This window comes from Pelodiscus sinensis, chromosome 7, assembly GCF_052426305.1.
Source record: "Pelodiscus sinensis isolate ZL-2025 chromosome 7, ASM5242630v1, whole genome shotgun sequence".
NCBI lineage: Eukaryota > Metazoa > Chordata > Testudines > Trionychidae > Pelodiscus > Pelodiscus sinensis.
The window spans coordinates 19869686-19886116 of record NC_143058.1 but is presented as its reverse complement, the minus strand read 5'-3'; the positions used below and the strand labels follow the sequence as shown (position 1 = coordinate 19886116).

General features: G+C 42.5%; 1 long non-coding RNA gene across 1 annotated transcript in view; it reads right to left on the bottom strand.

Annotated features, from left to right (window-relative positions):
* The window catches only part of LOC149524039 (uncharacterized), a 72750-nt gene extending 59536 nt beyond the window's left edge, over nt 1-13214 (bottom strand). The window contains exon 1 of the long non-coding RNA XR_016350005.1: nt 12894-13214. This is a non-coding gene — a long non-coding RNA (uncharacterized LOC149524039). The remainder of the gene's footprint in view (nt 1-12893) is intronic.
* Between the last annotated feature and the right edge of the window lie 3217 nt (nt 13215-16431).

Genomic DNA, 16431 nt, shown 5'->3' with positions numbered 1-16431 from the left:
TAAAAGCCTTGCACAGAAGACCCAGGCTGCTGTGACCGTGAATGGCTGTAAACAGAGATATGCCAATTGCTGACCAAGAGGCTGCCAAGGAGTGACCTTGACTTAACCCATATTGATACAAACACACGGCTGTCCGCGGGGGGAGGAATCTCCTGCCCAGCAAAAAATGTCTAGTACTCACAATTTAGTTCTCTCTCTTGCAAGTGTAAATTAACTTGAAACTTGCTTGCAAGAACTGGCGCCACAAAACGGACCAGTACAATTTGGCATCTTAAGATAAAAAAGAGGATACGGGCCCCCAGGGGTATAAAGATGGGTCCAGCAGCACATTTACTCTGAGCGTCAATCTACCATCTATCTGCTGGTTGAGTTAGGTGTTTGATCTCCCGAGGTTCCAAGGGGACGCCCACCTCGTATTCGTCTTTCCTAGGAATTGAGAGACCGGCCCTGGCTTGACCCGCTGGAGTCGAGAGGCACAGAAGGGGGTAAAAATTGTACCTGGATGTGGTCCTTTGTCTTAAGTGTACACATAGACTTAGAGCTCTTTAAAGATTAAGCTGTCACTTGGTACCATTATTTCTATTTTCTATCTTTATTTTCTTTGTAACTTTTTTTTAAATCTATATTTGCTAGCAGTTAAGAAATAGAGCAATAGCCATTGTAACCATATGCTTTTATAAGTCTGTTTAATAAACCTGTAACTGTTTAAGTTTTAACCTGACTCCTTCAGTTGCTGTAACAGAACCAAGCACAATTTAAAAGAACTTCAGCCAGTCATAAGGGACAGGTATAGGAAGAGCTTGGGCGTTTGGATTTGTATTACTCCCAGGTGACAGATCCGTTGGGGCATCTCTCAGTCTTTCCTAGACTGCCCGCTGTGAAGGAATCTTGTATTCTAGCAGCTAAAATCTGAGATGTAATAGGCTCTTCCTATAGGCCCAGGGCATCTGTCAGCCTGTTGGCTGCCTTCTGCGATGGGACCCCGGTCCTAGCAGTACAGTCACAGACGTTAAACCTCTTCTCAGCACACACACTGCCCTGACCATCAGCTGACAAACTGTTAGAATCAGATTTCTAGAAAGAGTGCTTATTTTAGGTCTATGATTTGATAGTCACATTAATAAAAATAAGGTCGTGTCATTAGAATGCTAATATAGGTTACCCAATTCCTGTCCCTTACTAAATAGCCCAAATACACTGGGCTATAAGGTGGCATCAGCTCTTTAGTACAACTCAGGGCACTGATGTCCCACTTAAAAGAACATTAGTGCAAGGATATTTTTATGGGCTACCACAATCAATAGCTAACATATTGCATCCAAATTTCATCCTGTTGAAACAATTCTATTTCATTATCAGTAGGACTTCTGTGGAAGTAAAATAGCATGTGTGAGGTTTCAGGAATATCTTGTGGTAACATTAAGTTTTTGATTTACTACAACTGCTGTCTGCAGCAGCACTGTAATAAAAGCTTGGTCTGTGTTTCCAGTTGGGTCTGTGTTTCCAGTTGGAACTGTTTTCAGAACTTTATATACAGAGGACGTAAAGCATACTCTGATATTTAACATAGAAAGTCTCACTCAGAGGAAAATATGCTTAAAGGAAATGTCAGTATACTTAGGCCCTAAAACACAGTTATTCTAAAAGAGCAATCAGTCCCAAATCCTCATGTTCTCTCTGCTGTTTTACTATGGCTGTGTCTACACAACATGTTTTTGCGGCAGAAAATATGCTAATGAGGGACTCATTAGCATGAGTCACAATGTCGTTAGCATATTTTCTTCCGATTTTTTGCACAAGGGGTTTTTGCACAAAAAGAAGCAGTGTAGGCACTTCCATTTTGCACAAAAACCTCGGAAGAGGCATAAGGATCTTGCGCAAAAGAGGGTTTTGGCACAAAATGGAAGCGCCAACACTGTTTTTTTGTGCAAAAACTCCTTGCACAAAAAGAATCAGCAGATAATATGCTAATGATGTTGCAACTCATGCTAATGAGTCCCTCATTAGCATATTTTCTGCCACAAAAATGTGTAGTATAGATATAGCCTATGCATTTTGCTTTAAATAAACTACACCAGTTTCTTCCTAAGGAAACAGTTTTAGCACAGGACATGAAAACCTGTCTCCTTTGAAGTCAATGGGAAAACAGATCAATGGGGCCAGAATTTCAGTCAAGATCTCCTGATTGTCTTGACCTTTTTGTGGATGTTGCACATTCACTCCAGGGACAATTTGAGCAATGGTGTTTACTGGAAGAAACCATGGCCCTTGTTTTCTGGGTACTGCACCTTTAAATCTATGAATTTTTCTTTTCTTTTTTTAGAAAAAAATGTTGAGGTAGCTTGGAATCACGTACTGTGTTCTCTCCTCCAGCCTACTTTTGCTTTCCTTATTCAGACTGAGGACATCTACTTACCTTCAGATCCTAGTGTAACTCCAATAGGTGGAACAGAACCTAGAACCTCTAGATCTTAGGGTATGTCCACACTACATCCCTCTGTTGCTGGAAGAATGCAAATGAAGCAGGGATTTAAATCTCCCATGCTTTATTTGAATAAAAATGGCCGCAGCATTTTGCAGAGTCAGCAGTTTGTTGGCAAAAAGCGGCTGTCAAGATGGGGATTGGGCAACAAAGAGCCTTTGTTGGCCGATCCTGTAAACCTCGTTTTACGAGGCATAAGAGATCGGCTGACATAGGCTTTCTTTGTCACCCGATCCCCATCTTGACAGCTGCTTTTTGCCAACAAACTGCGGACTTGGCAAAATGCTGCGGCCATTTTTATTCAAATGAAGTGCGTGAGATTTAAATCCCCACTTCATTTACAATGTCGCTATGTCTAATTTACATCTCTCTGTCGCCAGCGGGATGTAGTCTAGACATACCCTTAGTTCACTAAGGCATGTGCTAAAAGCCAGCTGGTTCTCAGCTAAGGCTGTAGAGCAGACTCATTATTCAATCTGTAAGTGATGCAAGTGCCAATAGGTGGAACAGTACACTACATCCAGCAGATGTGTGGATTACACTTGCACCTGTCCATTTTCCTATTGGAAGAGAGGTTTTGCCAACTTCAAGTGTCCAAGAGCATAGAAAAAAAATCATGGGGGGTTTCTTTAAAAAAAGATCTGTTGGGTTCTTTTGTTTGTTGTCTGGTTTCTGAGCATGGAGAGTACACGGAATTTTTTTTCTGCAACTATGAGAACTAGATCATTTTATTTTGCTTTTTGTTAATGAAAGTTGAGATTTCCTTACAAATGTCTTGATTTCTAGAAGCTGGTGGTTTAAAAAGAATATCAAATATTACAGGAGCTGGCAACACTGGAAGGGAATGCTGCCACACTGATGCCTGAAGGGAGTCCTCGGTGACTATCTTATCTATGCCAGGAGAGCATTATTTCTAGAAAATACACTGGTGCTCTCAAAAAAATCCACACTCAGGATATGTCTAGACTGCAGGCTTCTTTCGAAAGAGCAATCCGCTTTTTCGAAAGAGAGCACCCAGCGAGTCTGGATGCTCTCTTTCGAAGAAGCCCTATTTACATTGAAGAACGCCTTCTTTCGAAAGAGGAACTTTCGAAAGAAGGCGTTCTTCCTCGTACCGCCATCGAAAGAAAAGCTGCGTTCTTTCGAAATAATTTCGAAAGAACGCGGCTTGAGTCTGGACGCAGGGGAAGTTTTTTCGGGAAAAGGCTACTTTTCCCGAAAAAACCCCTGAGTCTGGACACAGCCTCAGAGACAGGAGGCAAGAAGATTCATTTCAAACTGTTTCACTGAAGTTTTCTAAGATGCTTATTACAAAATTGAGCACTTTTTTTGTGAAGGGGGCAGCATATTTTGAGAGAGCTTAAGCTAGTTTTCTATTACAGAGCACAGTTTCAGAGAGAAGCTGTTTGGTGCTCCCCTAACACAGTTTTAGTTTTCATGCATATAAAGGTTAGTCCATTGGTCATCATACATAGCAGACCATAAATCCTTTGGGTACTTAGGATGGAGGGAATTAAGGCCAATTACTTCAAGTGGAGTGGTCACACATTTCACTTTTGAACACTTTTATAAATCAACTAAAAGACTTACCTGTCATTTCTCAGATCCCCAATTCAATTTGTTTTTTTGGAAAATGAAGTGAAAATGCTTCCATTAACTCATTGCTCTGGGGGTGGACTGAAGTTGAGGGTTTCAGTATGCAGGCTACCCCAGAAGAAAGGCCTATCCCAGCCCTCTCACTGCAGCAGCTTAAGGCTAGGTGAGAAGCACCTCTCCATGGTTGCGGTAGCTCCAGCAGGCACAACCGGGGGATGGGTCAGGTCCAGGTTCACTTACCACCCATACTCTCCAGTCAGAATAAAGACTACAATGAACTGTGCACTTTCCCCTCACTCCCTGACAAAAGGGAATAGCCATCTATGTTCCTGTACAAACTGCGGGAGAAGTTTCAGCTCCCTCCACCTTCCCTAAAGGGTGCCTGTGAGAAGGAGACTCAGGACTGGGGCAGTACCAGACGGGGAGGGGAGAATTCCAGCCAGTCCCTTTCACCTGCCTGGTAATTCTGTCTTTTCTGAATTGTTTTATAAGAAACAATCCAATTCCAAGTACATCTCATTTTTCCTGGCAGAAGCAAACCCTTAGCTTGCCTTATGTTAAGATGAAGCTATACCCCGAATTTGATGGTCCTAGCTCTTACTGATTGACAAACCGACTCTCAAATATATAGTAGATAAATAATGGTTTTAACTTCTATAGCATGTTCTACAGACAAAATTCTAAGTGTCTCTGACAACTGCCTGAGCCTGCAAAATGTTTGAGAATTATAAATGAAAATATATTTCCATGCACAATCTTTGCATCTGCAATGATTTGATGAAGCTATTGAATTGTAATTGAGTTAATATTATGTTGTAGGCAGCATTTCTAACTAAATTACCACCACCATCAAGGAACAGTTGGTCTATAGGTCCAACAATTCAGCACCTTTGAAAGCTCCCTGAAGGAACATTTTCATAATACACAGTGGAACTCCTTGCTCATGGACTGTGCGTACTGAGCAGCAAGCACATTCCTAAGGCTAAAAGCCAGACTCTTGGCTCTGCCCAAGTTAGCCTTCTCTACTCTCATTATACCAATTTAGATGCTAGTTCTGTGCCTGCCCAGTCTCCCGTGTAGATTAAAATTGTAACAAATTGCTTCACATGCGTCATTTTGGCAGCCAGGAATTCCCATGGAATTTAGTGGCTACAGCCAAACCCACTCCTGTGCCAGAGCCAGGGAGAGGCAATGATACAGGACTGCTACAGTGTGTGTCACCAGAGGGTTCCCCTTTGCCGGAGGAGCACTGCACCAGCCACTTATGCTGCCTTTATGGCAATTTTGCACTAGGAGTCCTAACAATTGTCCCCACAGACTCAAGGATAAACGGCAACAATGAATGGACCAGAATTTCATTCCTTGTGCCCCCAAAATTCCCATTAGCCCACACAAAAGTTCTACATGGACAGCTGCCCTGGTTTACAGCCAGTTAATCAATGGGAGTGTGGATTACTATTGATGTCAATGACTTCTGGATCAAGGCTTAAACTAAGAGAGCTGTTCTACAGCACCAAAATTTCAGAGTATTATCACAGTTTTAATTTTAAAAAACTAAAATGAGTAACTGAGTTTCAGCTATAACTTCTGTTTCCTTCCTTCCTTGCTTGCCCAATATGGGGTTTGGCCTCTATAAGCTGAGATTTCCCAACATCCTCAAGTCTCAACTGCCACTGCACAGCAACCATAGCTCCTTATGGGTTTGTTTTCTGTAGCACCTTACATTTGAAAACAGAGTTCTTTGCCTACAGTAACGTAGCAGCACTATATCCCTGGTAGAAGACAGGTATTTTCCACCACTGTAAAATAAGGTTCTGAAGCAGAGTATGCTTGCCATAGGCCACTCAGTGAAGAATAAACTCCAGATTTCTGATACCCACTCCAGTGTTCTAGCTGCAAGACATCCTTCCTCTCCTGCTCTATACAACCAGTGACTGGACTCAATAGAATGCAAATAAAATGAGGTTTCTACTTCAATATTGGCTTCAACACTTCCAAACCCCAAAAAAGCAGAAAAATACCCTGCAAGACATACCAAAGATCCACAGAGAAAGAGTAGGCAGGTACATTTAAAGAGTCCTTATATTTTCTTTTAAATTATTGTGCCCAAGTTATCAAACACCCACATACGCGCCATGGCAACAACATACATTTCATCTGATAGCTGTATGCAAGATCTACATATTTTAAATCATTTTATGGCTTTTCACAGGGTCCACTCAACACAAATGGCACCTCCCACTAGGAGCTCTGGGGATTAGCTCTTGCCAGGCACCACCTTCCTCTGGCAATGTCTCTGTCTCTTTCTTTCTTCCTGGAGTCCCTCTCATTACTGCAGCTGCAGCTTTTGATTCATGGCTTGCCCCTCCAGCCATCTCACCAAGATCCTCCCCTTCCAGGAAAAGCAAAGTCCTTCCAGATAAGTTGGCATCTTCAACACCATGCGTCACTTCTCAGTGACTGGTAGGTGAATCCAGGCCTGCCATCTACATTGGGTTCCAGGCCAGGGACTATATAACAAGAGCCAAGGTGAGTATGGTCTTACCCCTTGCTACTGTTTCCTTGGACATCTTCCTACTTATCTGGCTTCCCCCTCTTCCTGGGTTTGCCAGGCTCCGATACCATCATCCCAGACAGTGACTATAGACTGTTTCCTTGAAGTCTCCTTTATATTTCATAGCTTCTGGACTTTATTCAGGATTCTCCTGTTCCTGCCCAGCTGCACCCTATTCCAAATAGTGGCCTCCTTCCTGTCTCCTTCCCCAGATGCAGCCTGGGCAGTTAATTGGCCTCCCTAGCCACTTTAACCCCTTCCAAGCCTTGTGTGGGCTGAGTAAAGTATCACAGGTGCATTTAATACCGTGGGAATAAAACATACAGGCAGCACCATTCCCAGGGAGAGGGGGGCCTAGGACTATCCCTCCTTGTCTGTTCCAGGCCCCACTTCTTCCCACCCCTGCCCCCCCACTTCACCCCTTTACACATGCCCTGCCCCACCTCTTCCTGCCCCTGTTCATTCACTCTACTGCTTCTCATAACTCCCCCCCTCCCCTCGCCCCTCCAAGAGCAACGCAAACCAGGGAATTACTGGAAAGCCTGGCACTGGTAGCAGGGTCAGGCATCTACCTGCACATAGCATGAAGTAGAGCAGTCCGGCCCCAGCTCCCTGTCCTCCCCCAAGCCTGGATCCCAGCCCCTTCACTCAGGGTGCAGAGCAAGCAGGGGCCAAGGCACTCCACTTCTTGCTACTGTGGTGAACTGGAGCAGCCTGGCTAGGGAGATGGTAAAAAGGAGCAGGCAGGGGCTACACTGCTCCTTGTCCTGCAGCTCCCAGCACCAATGGTGAGTGCAGGGATGGACTTGGACCCTGCTGCCAGTGCCAGGCCGCCATAGTAATCCCCCAGACCACCCTGGGCAGCTGCCCGGAACTGTCCAATGGATGGGGCAGCTCTACATACAGTTACACTGTCTGCATAAACAACGAAGAATACACTTAACAGAATTAAAAATAGAAGGAAAAGAATGCCTTTTCCATTACTCCTCCTAAGCAATCAGTGGGCAGATCAGCGTAGGCACAATCTTGCGAAGTGTTGAGCTCTCTGGCCCCCATCCAGCAAGACACTTTAAAACATTCTTGCCTTTAAGCATCTGAGTAGACTTAGTGATTTCACCACACACGTTTAAAGATAGGGTGCAAGTTGCCAGAAACTAGCACCGCTTGAATGGTGGCCATTGTTACAAACTTTTCATAACTGCATGTGCTCAAAGAAGAAATGGAGAAGCTAATTGAAGATGCTTTCTAGTCTGCTATTAACATAATTTCTTATCACTGAACTGGAGCAAGGGAGGAAAGGAATGTGAAACTTCAAGCTACCGCAGATAAACTTATCACTTCCTAAATTTCATAAATGCTATGGTGAGGCCAACACAGAGTTGCTCCAAAATATAAAAGATTGAATTGTGAACATTTTCATTTTTAAAACTAAATGATTAGCTTTAATGGTACTTTTTCATATGCATTTAGATATTTGCCTGCAATAGTAACAATTTCTGGTAGTAAAGGGGCTGTCTGGCATTCAAATAGTGGACAGTGGCTCTGGGTCTATCATTTCTTCAGTGTTCACCTCACTTGTCCTCCATGTCTTCTTATGATTTACATTTCCTAGTCTCCTCATATCAGTCACTCTGTTTTCCTCACCTCCTCATCACTAATTCATCCAGCTTTTGAATTAACATTCAGATCAGCAGGTTGACTCTTGTTCCTACACTTACAATCAGCTCAACACCAGAGAGCAATCATCACCTTTAAATCCACACATTAGCACAACTAAAGGAATTTGTATAAGGTGACTTAGGTTTATTAGGAAGAATATTGCATTATGTTACATTTTATGCTTCTGTATTTCGCTCTGTATTTTAGCTGAACACACACATTCTTGTCTTATGAAGGCATTGTTTTTTAAGTGCAATAAATAGATTTTTTTAGTTTACAGGCTCTTTCCAACTCCATTATTCTCCCTGCCACACAAAATAAAGTTTTTCTACATCATTGTTGCTGCTGTAGAGAAATGCATTTTCTGTCTTGCCTTAAAAATAAAGATACAGCAAAACACTGACGGCATAAGAAGCAATTTGAATCCCGTGATAGAAAATATAGCCCTAGCAGACAATGCACAGTAATAAGTAATAGTATAAGAACACTTTCGCATTAGAAGAAAAGTGCCTAGTAAACCATTTAAAAAAAAACAAATAAATAAGGTTGGGGTTTTTGGAAGCAAAAAAGGGGGTGGAGAAAGTAGGAAAAAATGTATAACTTCGCATCACTCAATAGCTACAGATTTGTTTTTAATAATGTATGCTATTTCTGCTTTTGGGCAGGCAACATACAGAGGCCATGCACCGTTACAAGTCACTTTCCTCAAGGTGCTTTTATACACTCCGCTGTTATTTTCAGAGTCATTATCCTTTGTGTGGAATAATAAAGACAAGGCTATGTCATAATACTTTGATTGTCTTGTTCTGTATGTTATATTTGCAACAAGAGTTCACCAACTATGTACTAATTAAAAGGAGTGTAATATTGATGTCTAAGTCCAGGGGATTTCAGCGTGACAAACCACACTTTAAATGCCATCCAGAGGGATGCTCTGTATCTTATTTGAATACAGGAGCTTATTGACTAATTTATATTGCTTCTGAAGTAACAAGATGAATTTTGAACTTTAATAAATGCTACTTTGTGACTAGCTTTTATGATTTCATCTTAATGAGCCTCGTCTTAAATGTTAAATGTCTGACAACATTGAGAGTTCCCATTATTCAATATCTCTTCAATGATCTAGGGGATGACAGTTATGGCCTCAGTCAAACTGTAATAGACATACATATAATCCAAATCACCAACTGATGCTTTCAGCAGAATAGAATTTAAAAAAGAACAACCTGAGAATTTTCTATTTGTGGAATGTCCACAATTGGATCCTAATGTTCAGCGATCCATGCATTATTCAACATTCAGCCACTTTTTTACTCTTTTCACATTCAAAATTTGAGCTGTGATGCTTCATGATCTGCATAAATCACATGGCATTCTTACTGTTATCCACTGGTTTCTGGTGCAAATGATCATGTGCAAGTATGCCTATACCAGCAAGCAGGATTCATATAGAGCCCTTGCAAATGCAAGCTCAGAAATTATTTGATACTCCATATCTACCGCAGGACCATTATTAGTTTCATGATCTCCATATCCCCAGCTAAGGAATACATTAAACAATGACAAGCAATTAAACTTTGAACTACAGTGTGAAACAATTGTATATTCTTTTGGGTGAATCCTTAAATCAGGTTTTTGTTTATTTAAAATTCCCCATGTCACTTCTCGTAGAAACGTTCCCCAGACATGTTCATTGATTGCCACTCTACCCTCCACCCCACTGGTGATTACATTTCAATGGTGATGAATGCATGGAGTTACAAACAGTGGGGCCGACAGACTCTTTGGGCCCCTAGGTAAGGAGGGGGTCTGGCTCCATGCCTCTGGAAGGGGCAGGACCTCAGGCAAAAGAGAAGGGAATGGGGCTAGCTTCCCCAGGCAGCATCAGTACCACCTAGAGCCTGCTGCACCTACGCCAGGCAGCCCTCAGTACCACCTGGAGCATGCCATGTGGGGCTCTGGCAGCAATTTAAAGAGCCTGAGGCTCTTGCCACTGTCACTGTAGCAACAGCAACTGCTGCTGGCAGGCCTTTTTGCATCAGCAGGACCAAGGATATTTGCCCACTTTATGACAACCCTCATCTTAATAGTCCTGAACTTCAGACACTTGTGAGCATACCCTATTGAAAAATAAAGAAAAATACTGCAGATCCTTTTAAGGTATTGGGCACCTAAAAATCACTCATCAGTTTTGAAAATCTTGCCCAAAATCTTTGCCTCAATAAAACATTGAGCAGCAAGTTCCATAAATTAGTTGTACATTGAGTAAACCAAGTGTCCTTTTACCAATTTTAAGCTTGCTACCTTTTAATTTCATTTCAATCTCCCTTTCTCCTCATATTGCAGGAGAGCAAACAGGAAGACCCACCTCTCTATTCATTTTCATACACCTTCTATCATGTCATGTCTTATTAGTCTTCTCTCCAACCTATACAATCCCAATTTCTCTTCATACGAAAATAGTTCCATGTTTCTAATCAGTTTAGTTGCCCTCCACTGGACCTTTTCTATTTCTGCATTATGTCATTTGAGATGGAGGAGAGTTGAACACAGTAATGCAGGTGAGGTTGTGCCATCAGTTTCTATATTATGGATATTGCCTTAATACAGCACATTGATGTAATCTAGCATCTCAATTGCTTTTTGGACTGCTTGTGTGCATTGAGAAGTTGTTTCCACTGAGCTGTTAACAGTGATGACCATGCCTTTTCCCCAGAATTGTTACAGCTAATTTCCAGCCCATCAATAAGTATGATTAGTTCAAATTGTTCTTTCAATGTGAATTACTTTCACTTGTCTACATTGAATTTTGTCTGCCACTGAATTACTAAATTGCCTAGTTTGGTCCCTGTACATTCCATACAATCATCCCCTTACTAATCTACTCCAAGTAATTTTGCCTAACCTGAACATTGCAGCATCTTGTTGTTGACATACTTTTCCACATCATTACACAATTCCTCGTGCAAGTCCTTGGGGCACTGAGTTATTAATTTATTTCCTATGCTGATAATAGTTCATATTTATTTCTCTTAATTTGTTCTTAATCCATGCTGGAAATTTGTGCCCATTTAGTTGTCAATTGGCTTCATCCAGATAAGTCAAATTTACTACTACTTCAATACCCACTACTTTCATGGATCTAGAAAGTCAATTCTAACTGGCATGAAAGACATTTTCTTTTAAGCAGGCTGTGGTGAATATCAGATCTATCTGGGTGTTTTATAAACCTTATTTGAACAAATGTAGATGGCGCTGTAGCAAAGCTCTCCGGTCTGTAATGTCTAGAGGCACTCAAAATGGGTTATCCTCTTCCATTCTGATTACTAATCCCTCTACTCTCTATAACCTTGTGCTTACGTTGTAAATTCTTTGGGGGCAGGGACCATCTTTATGTCATGCCATTATACAGTGTCTAGCACAATAAGATGGGGGCCTATTGCAATACAAATACAGGCAACTATTATCTTTTTAAAAAGTGTAGTGGTGACTTCAGTATGGAAAATATTTCAGCTTTAAAAAAAAAAAGTATTACTTGACAAGTGCAGATAAAAGTTGCTGCCTTCCAATCTTCCACATCCTGTCCCCCATAAAACCATTCCTCCTCTGCCCAGTAGCAACTTCTCTCCAACGCAAACATTATAACAATCTAAATAAATGTACTTCTCAGACAAGATTGTCTATCTACTGGTTCTCTGCATAGTAACGTAGCACGTCCAGATTTGCATATGTGTGCGTACTGGCCAGTCTAAAGTTTCCACTTCATACATCTTATGAAGTGGTTTCTAGCCCATGGAAGATTATGCCCCAATAAATGTGTTAGTCTTTAAGGTGCCACAGGACTCTTCCTTGTTTTTGTCTATCTTAGGTACTATTCCAGAAGCAGGCAGCTGGTGCAGATAGTATCCTTATCCTTAAGGTGATGCCCGTCTTGCTCACACATTTGCTTCATCATCACCCCAAAGCAAATTCTCTCCCTCTCCTAAAAAGCAGAATACTCAGATGTTAGATTTGCAGGCACATGCACCTTCAGTGGTTGACAAAGCAAGTTGTTCATCCGCTGAAGATAAACTTCAGTGCATGGTTGTTGATGGGTGCCTTGCATGTCTGCTGGTAAGGACAGCCATAGGCTCTCTGCAGCCCTTCAAACTCCCTCTCAGGGTAGTGTGGCCTAACAACCACAGGGTGTATGGACCTAACCTCTGCATTCTGGACATAACCACAAAGTCTATATACCTCCCCCCATATTCAGGGTAGCAGTCTTCTGACCACAGAGGCAACATATGGTATAGTCCAGTGGCCAGAGAGTCAATATACAATTCTGCTATGGTCCACGTAGTACAGACCAGCAGCCACAGAGTCAATATCCGATTCCTCTGTGGTCAGTGTAGTTCAGCCTAGTAGCCAGCAAGCCAATGCAATAGGCAAAGCTCCCCATGTGGGGTAAGTGACAGTGGGAGGGGAAGGGAACCTAGGCTCTCCCTCTCCACGTGGTTCCAGCCCAGGGCCCTGTCCACTGCTAATTCAGCAGGGAATTCCCATTGCAACACGCCAAGCTCTCAGAACAATTCCCTACCCTGGGCTACTGCCTACCCGTACCTTCTAGGTAATCTTCTCCATCTCTCCCTTCTGGTCTGGGGGGCTTCCCCCACCATCCCACCAGCAGCTGCTACTGCTAGGTACAGCTGTGCATCCTCCCCAGGAGCATCTGTGGCAATCAGCTATGACTGACTGAGCCTCCACAGGCCTTTATAACCAGCCTCCAGCTAGAGCATGCCCAGCAGGGCTGTGGGGGTGGGGCCTTCTCAGCCAGGTGAGCTGGTTAAGCTCCTCAGCCTCACTGCATGGTTGATACAACCCATCACAATGATGCTTGCATAATGTTACAACGGAGAAGTATTTGCATTCAGTTATGTCTGCTATGTTTGGTCTGAGCCATTTGCTCAGAGAGCTATTTGGATGTCTATTAATGGCTTTAATAGTATTAGGGTTTGCTTCTGGCCATGCAGTTAATCTTAAATATATACAAATAGAGTTATTTTGAAACCTGTTTTCCTGCCTCTTTCAACAGGCATTTTGTTCCAAGTGCTGACTTTCAGAATCTTCATGAGAAGGGTTTGTGGAGCAGTCTGCTATTATTTAGTCACAGGCAGATAGGGAAATGAGTTAAGCAATCAGAGTTCTGAAATCTACTGTTCAAGCTATGCAATGGATCAGGGTAAGATGAATCACTGTTTCTTTGCTCCTAGTGCCTGAAGAGCTTTAGAGTCTTAATACATTGTACCTTGGGCTATTGTGGAAAAAATGCCTTGCAAGTGGATATAAAATAAAGTCTAGTAATGTTAAATGATTCTAGGACAGTGGGGAGGGGATGAGAGTCTAGTAAGCAGGCTATTTAGCATAATTTAGGATTCTAAATATTGTCCCTGCTTGAAGATAAAATACACTTTTGTAATTCAGTGTAAGAAATAAAGGGTATTAATTTTTAAAAGGGAGCCAACTGGGTTCTTAGGCAAACTAGCTGTCTTGCTCAGATTCTCAATGGTTCTGACCAATGGTCCCTCTAATTTTCCCCACAAATCTGCAAAGTGAATTTTGTTATGTGCAACAATAAGGAAACGATCTGTGGCAGAGGTGGAGTAAGGGATTTGGAGTGTTGGAAGAGGCTCAGAGATGAGGCAGGGAATTAGGGTGCAGGGAAGTGAGATCTCTGGCTAGGGGCGCAGGCTCTGGGATGGGGTCGGGAATGAGGGGGGGTTCAGGGTGTGGGAAAAGGCTTAGGGCTGGGGGCAGAGTTGCGATATGGGGGAAGTGAGGGCTCTGGCTGGGATGCAGGCTCTGGGGTGGGGCTGGGGTAAAGGGTTTGGAGTGCAAGCTGCCCCAGGGCTGTGGCAGAGAGCAGTGTTCCCTGTGAGCTGTACATTTGTACAATCATTCAGGAGAGATTCAAATGCCACTCAGCTAATTAGCAAAGCACCCACAGCTAGGCTTTTTGTTTCTATTGGTGGTACACATTCACACTTGCCTCAGTGCAGATAAAAATTATTCTGCACATGGATAGAAAAGATTAGAAGGAACACTGGTGGAGAGAGAGAGATAGAGGATTCTCCCCAGCTCTCTCTCTCTTTACAGGAGCTCCTGGGCTGGGAGGGAGAGGCCTTTCTTCCCATCATAGAAGTTTCATGGCCAGGCCCAGGGCCAGGGAGAGGCATTTCATTGGGTAAAGTTCACAGCTTCTAACTCATCTAAGAGGAACAGTCATTTAATATGACTTCAATACAATTCAGAATAATTTATATCAACTGTCATGTACATTAGTTATCTCAAACACAGAGCGTTAAAGCGGAATTGTATACTCTTTGATTTGATGCTATGATTACAGTTTCATTTTCAGCCCCCATTTTCAGTTCTAGCAACTTCTAACTTTACCTTCTGGGTTTAAATTTCTCATGTTCATTCTCAGCATTGAGATAAATGTTTCTTGAAGAAAAAAAAATCTAAAGAAAATCCATTTATACATGTTGAGTTACTCAAGGGTGGAAGATCTTTTGAACATTAAAAGAATTATTTATGAATTGTCAGGTGCCAGTAGTGGTTCAAAACCTGGCCTATATTTGGGCAGTTTTGTGAAAGCAAAAGAAAGACCATTGCTACTTTGTGATTAAAGTTGCTGGGTTCTAGATAACATGATTGATTTCTTTTGACACACTTTAAATAAGCTTGCTGCTTCTTCTGCTAACAGTCTATTGATGCTTTACAAGCTGAATTAATGTTGTTGTCTGCTTTTAGGCCATGTCTACACTACACAGGTTTGCTGACATAAGGCAGCTTACACTGACCTAACTATGTAGAAGTACACAATGCAGTGCTCCTCCCACTGCTTTAACTCACTGGCAATGCCAACATAATAAAACTATCTTGACAAGAGGCATAGTGCTTAAGGCAACATCCTTAGAAAATGAAGTGTCGGTGTAAACACTTCATTGCTTACATCAACCTAAGTAGCCTCCAGGAGATATCCCATAATGCCCACTGACCATGATGCCTCTAGTCACAATTTTGAACTCCACTGCCCTGCAGCCAGGTATATACCCCTCCCCTGTGAAAGCCCTAGGGAAGATTTGAAATTGCTCAGTGTGAAAAGCTCACATAGCAACTGACCAGGTCAGCTCCATGCATCAAGTGCACACCTGCCTGCAGTCTATGTGGGGCGGGGGAGGGCAGATCTTCTAGGTGTGGGGAGAGGAAGCTGTGCAGTCACAGCTCCTCAGCTGCAGGAACATGCTCAGGACATGAAGGAAGAGGTCTACTATAGAGACACGAAGAAGTACCATGTAAGAATCAAAGAGCTGCAGCAGGCATAGCAGATTGCAAGGAAGGCAAACAATCACCTTGGGTATGGAGCTGCTGACATGCTGCTTCTACAAGGCTGAGGTCTGGGTGATTCTGGAGAATAGCTCTCCACTGATTCTCTCAAAGCCTAATGTTCATAATGCACAGCAGAAAACTGAAGAGCAGTGCAGGATCGAGGCTCTCACAGAGGACTGGCTTCAAGTTACCAGAGCATTTGAAAAACTGCTGGAAACCTCATAAGGTACCCATGGAATGATGGGATTGATCATCATATCATGCTAAATATGGCCCCATGAGGCATTTCAAATCTTTCCCAGTTACACAGCAGGATAACTACACCTGGTGCACTATTCTCTATGCCAGTGCAAGAACCGCTATGCCTGATGCACAGGGAGCATAGTATGGGCATGTAACAGCAGCTTAATTAAGTCCGTGACTATACATTGACATAATTCAAGTCATCTTAACTTTGTACGGTAGACAATACCTTAGCCTGCATATATCCTTTCCTCATCTTGTTCTTTTGTAAGAACCAAGATACCTGTTTGATGTCACAGAAGATTATTCTGCTGTGTTACCACATGCACTTCGAACTGTTTATTAAGGCTATTGTAAATTGGTCCTCATAGACTTTGGCATTGCAATTTGACCAGGAGTCTTTCTTTAGAAATATCCTATAAAAGAAGGGTCTTTGTCTTAGACCATTCTCTGGCTGAGCTTTAGGATGAAAGTCATTGCTAACTTATACATTTTTATTGTCAGATAAAGAGATGGCTGAGGAACA